Source organism: Dendroctonus ponderosae, unplaced genomic scaffold (genome assembly GCF_020466585.1).
Source record: "Dendroctonus ponderosae isolate FM_Combo_2020 unplaced genomic scaffold, Dpon_F_20191213v2 Dpon_F_20191213_10, whole genome shotgun sequence".
NCBI classification, from domain to species: Eukaryota; Metazoa; Arthropoda; class Insecta; order Coleoptera; family Curculionidae; genus Dendroctonus; species Dendroctonus ponderosae.
The window spans coordinates 3,308,809-3,314,243 of NW_026017111.1; the positions used below are offsets into that span (position 1 = coordinate 3,308,809).

General features: G+C 40.6%; 1 protein-coding gene across 1 annotated transcript in view; it reads left to right on the forward strand.

The window, feature by feature from the left end:
* The window catches only part of LOC109534868, a gene marked incomplete at both ends in the record, with an annotated part of 20,019 nt that overhangs the window by 9,757 nt on the left and 4,827 nt on the right, over window positions 1–5,435 (forward strand).

The following is a 5,435-nucleotide window of genomic DNA, read 5'->3' on the forward strand; positions in this document are numbered from 1 at the left end:
TAAATGAGTTATAACTCATCAACTCAGAGGGCGACACCAACTCAAAAACGCAACTCAACTCAGTGTTACCCCGGCTTAGTCCGCATGCATAAAGGGCAAATGAATTAATCGCTCTCTTTTCCTTTTGAAGTGTTTTGGCACCAAATGGATAAACGCGATTGCGAAAGTAAACCGAGCAGATAAATTGAGTCGTCAAAGGATGAGTCGCTGTCGCCTTAATTTCCTTTTGTCTGCCGCTGAAGGAAACGGTGTCTTCATTAGGTGAATAGTTCCGAAAATTGCTTCGGAACAATCGTTTCCAGGCCGATAAAAAGCCCTCCACTGCTTGCCACCTCTTCTTGTCGATATTTAGCGACTAATTAATCTATTCCAGTGGCATCGGGCGGCGATTTATCGACTGGAGCGCCGTAAAACAACGTCATATTTCGGCGTCATTAAACAGCAGACGATATTTCAGTTTTATTTCCAAACATGAAAAACCGTTTGGACCCTAAATCATGCTTTACGACGGTGTGAGAGCGGCCAGAGAAGTGAGTTATCATGCAAACATTTTTTATTTTTTTTATTTTGAGCGACTACTTACATCGACTCGGATGCCATCGATTGGAAACACGCGGATCGGAGGCTCTTCTTTTGGCACAAATCGGTAAAACTCCACTTGATCCCGATACCATTTCACTGAGTACAAAGCAGCTCCTTCCAGATCGTATTGGCATCCCAATGTTACAGAGTGTCCAACTCGTACGGCCCTCGGCACGTTCAGGTGCATCGCTCTTAAGCTCATGCTGCTGGATATTTCTGGAAAACAAAACGTAAATCCCATTAATCGCTTATGAGGAGCTTAGATGGAGCTCAGGCTCAAATCCCTGCTGCTGCTCAGGGCTGGATCACTCGCCCCATTAGTGCCGATAATTATCATATAGACATGCGGCAGTAATTGCCAGACACCTGCAGCCATCCAGACTCCAGACAGATCACATAATTTAGTCGATTTAACTAAATGAGGTGTCTCAATAACCCGTAATTAACACGAGCTCACGCCAAGCAAGACATATGTGTGGATTTTCAGCTGATAAGCTTCTGGTATACACGGTGAGCCAAAGAGGTATGTGCCTTTGGCTCTGCTAGCCTGAGTGACTAATCAAGTAAATCAACTTGTATCGCAGAAACGGTTTGCGATAGCACATGAACAGCCAGAAAAGGCTCTTTTGAAAAGAGCATTTTCTGGCCGATATACGGGTGTAAAATAATTGAAGATCCAAGTAGGGCTTCGCCCACTTTCAAGCGTGTGAAGGTTGGAAACTGGCTAATCTCCGAAACGGTTTGAAATATCGCATCAGGCGTAAAGGCCCTTTCGGTCTGTGTCGTCACGCATCTTTATTTGCTGGTTAGGTTTCTTAGGAATTCCTAACCTTTAAAAGGATGGAAGGAAAAGTGTTGACATTTTGGGGCCCTCATAGCATAAAAGGCCCAATATCTCAGAAACAGTTCAAAATATCCCAATTCTTGCAAGCTTCTTTCTGAAAGAACATTTCTTTCCCTAAATTTGGCCCTAAGCGAATCGAAGATTGCAGTGGGACTTCGCCCCTTTTCAAGGGCCTGAATGTCCAAAAACGTCATAACTCGGAAACGGTTAAAAATTTTCCATCATTTGCTCCAGCCTTTTCGATAGCTGGTCTTCCGCCGCATCCTGTCCCTGTTACATTAACAAAAAAATTCTAACCTGTGAAAAAATAGAAGCAAAAATGTCAACAGGTGACATTTTCCAAGCATAAAACAACCTGTATCCAATAAACCGTTCAACATACCCAATTAGTCGTCTGAGCCTTTTCAGTAGGCCCACTTTACAGCTATTTTTCATTCATTGCGTTTACTCAAAAATTCCTAACCTTTAAAGAGGTAGCAACAATCCCAACTATGGTGACTTGTCAAAACTTAAAATACCCAATATCTCAGAAACGGTTGAAAATATCACATTCCTTGCGAGCACCTTTCTGAAAGAGAATTTCGCTTCCTATTTTTTTCCCTAAGCGAATCAAAGGTCGGAGTAGGACTTCGCCCGTTTTCAAGGGTCTGAATGCTCAAAAACGTCATAACTCGGAAACGGTTTAAAATTTTGCAGAAATTTCTCGAACATTTTCGATGGCTGGTCTCCAGCTGAATCCTGTTTCAGTTACATTTACAAAAAGATCCTAACCTATTTAAAAATAGAAGCAAAAATGTCAAGATGTGACATCTTTCACGCATAAAACACCCTGTTTCCAAGAAACCGTTCAAAATAGCCAATTAGTCGTCTGAACCTTTTCAATAGGCCGACTTGACAGCTACTTTTGATATATTAGGTTAACCCAGAAATTTCTAACCTTTAAAGAGGTAGACGCAAAAATCCCAACTATTGTGGGTTGTCAAAGGTTAAAACATCCAATATCTCAGAAACGGTTCAAAATATCACGTTTCTTTCAAGCACCTTTCTGAAAGAGCATTTCTCGTTCTATTTTTAGCCCCAAGCGCATCAAAGGGCGGAGTAGTATTTCGCCCCTTTTCAAGGGCCTGATAGCCCAAAAACGTCTTAACTCGGAAACGGTTTAAAATTTTGTAGAAGTTTCTAGAACCTTTTCATTGGCTGGTCTCCCGCCGAATCCTGTTACAGTTACATTTACAAAAAGATCCTAACCTATTTAAAAATAGAAGCAAAAATGTCAAGATGTGACATCTTTCACGCATAAAACACCCTGTATCCAAGAAACCGTTCAAAATAGCTAATTAGTCGTCTGAACCTTTTCAATAGGCCGACTTGACAGCTACTTTTGATCTATTATGTTAACCCAGAAATTTCTAACCTTTAAAGAGGTAGACGTAAAAATCCCAACTATTGTGAGTTGTCATAGCTTAAAACACCCAATATTTCAAAAACGGGTCAAAATAGCACATTTCTTTCAAGAACCTTTCTGAAAGAGCATTTCTTGGCCCAATTTTTTCGCCACGCGCATCAAAGGGCGGAGTAGGATTTCGCCCCTTTTCAAGGGCCTGAATGCCCAAAAACGTCTTAACTCCGAAACGGTTTAAAATTTTGCAGGAGTTTCTCGAACATTTTCAATGGCTGGTCTCCCGCCGAATCCTGTTACAGTAACATTTACAAAAAGATCCTAACCTATTTAAAAACAGAAGCAAAAATGTCAAGATGTGACATCTTTCACGCATAAAACACCCTGTATCCAAGAAATCGTTCAAAATAGCCAATTAGTCGTCTAAACGTTTTCAATAGGCCGACTTGACAGCTACTTTTGATCTATTAGGTTAACCCAGAAATTTCTAACCTTTAAAGAGGTAGACGCAAAAATCCTAACTATTGTGAGTTGTCAAAGGTTAAAACACCCAATATCTCAGAAACGGGTCAAAATATCACATTTCTTTCAAGAACCTTTCTGGAAGAGCATTTTTCGTCCTATTTTTTGCACCAAGCGCATCAAAGGGCGGAGTAGGATTTCGCTCCTTTTCAAGGGCCTGAATGCCCAAAAACGTCATAACTCGGAAACGGTTTAAAATTTTGCATCAGTTGCTCGAACCTTTTCATTGGCTGGTCTCCCGCCGTATCCTGTTACAGTTACATTTACAAAAAGATCCTAACCTATTTAAAAATAGAAGCAAAAATGTCAAGATGTGACATCTTTCACGCATAAAACACCCTGTATCCGAAAGAAACCATTCAAATGGTTTTCCTAACCTCTAAACAGCTACAAACACAAATGTCAATTTTTTTGTGTTTGGACATTTTAAACACTCTGTATCTCCAAAACTACTCAAAATATTGAATAAACTCCCAGAACATTTTTTACACCACATCTCAAGGGCTATCTTTCCCTAATTGGGTAAAATCAGGAATTCCCCCTCCGTGAAGAGATACAAGCAAAAACGTTATAAACTTCAGAGCTCGGTATCTCTAAAACGAATGAACGAAGCAAAAAAAAATTCGTTAGGTCCACCCCAGTAAAGGTGCAAACCTCCTGGTGGCTCTCTTCGAAAGACAAAACCTCACACTATAAATGCGGCAGGAGTTTAACATTGAGGGCTCGAGCTTGATGTGATTATTGAGGCTCAAATGCACCCATCGTTTCACGTTCTGTTCTGATAATTCAATTGAAAATTGACCGATAGCAATAAACATGATGGCCAAACAGGCAATAAAAGTCATCGTTATTCATCGTGGATGGAATCCAGTGCGTTTCCAGCAACAAAATCAAATGGGCTCACTTCCCTTACAGTTGCATCTATAGGGTGAATAAGCCGAATATCCGTCTGATGTGGCTGCTTCTACTAGATCAGAGAGTTTCGCAATCTGGAAATGCCCCTGGATGCTTTCAGCCTGGATTTCGGCCATAAACAAGTTTGAACTGAACTGAAGAGGTCGTAACACAAGTAGTAACATTCGATTCCGGCAAATAAACGGTCGAGTAAGAGTAATGGAAGCGTTTCTCCAGATAGGGATCATTGATTTTCCAATAAAACATCCTTAACATATTGAGCCATAACAATAAATGCTTTAGTCTGGTAGTTCCAGAGATTTACTCGAAAGCTTTCAAGTGATGCGCTTTGCAGACGCAAAGCGGCTTTTAAGCACACGGAACATATTTAGGGCTAATTTAGGGAAAAACGGGCTGCAAGAACTAAAAGTTTTTAATCAAAGCCATACATCATCCAGATTATCCCAGACTTTAATTCCAACTTATAAACGACCCAGCATTAAAATCTCGTCGTTTTTTTTTCGCCATAATGACACCTATTTAAATTTTTCCTGAGATTGCGTCTAATTTCCCGAATGCAAATAAACGTCCTCGAAAGTGGATCATTAATTTACTGTCTGCGCTTTGAGGGCGACACAGTTCTCCTTGCGGAGAAATGAAAGCTGGAAAACAGGGATTATTGCTGATATGGGATATTTTTGTGGAGAGAGCGTGCTGGCAAAAGTGGAAAGCCGAAGGGCACGTTTTCCGTTTGCAAAAATCCTTCTCAAGTACAATTCGAAAATTTAATTTGCTCTCCTCCTTTCCCTGGCTGTTGGGAATAATGGAATTTCCAGAGCTCATTCGCCGCAAAGTTCTCTCTCAAAAACAAATGGTTTTAAGTGAACAGCCTTTATTGGCAAGTAATTTGATTAATTCTTGAATAATGGCCAAGTTTCGAACAAAACAAAGTGCCCCTTTGATTCATTGTGGTTGTTCGAGATTCGAACTTCGCCAGTTATTTATTCCGGAATTATTATTGCAAAATCCAGGCCAGGTGCTGAATTGATTATGGATCTGGTGAGAAGGAAAATCTTCATTTTCCATGTTCAGCCAGTTTGGGCTTTTGCTATAAAATTACAGCAGTTTATTTAAAGCACGGACCAGGGCCGGAACCGATATGGACCGAAAACCGGAACGGAACCGATTTTTTTT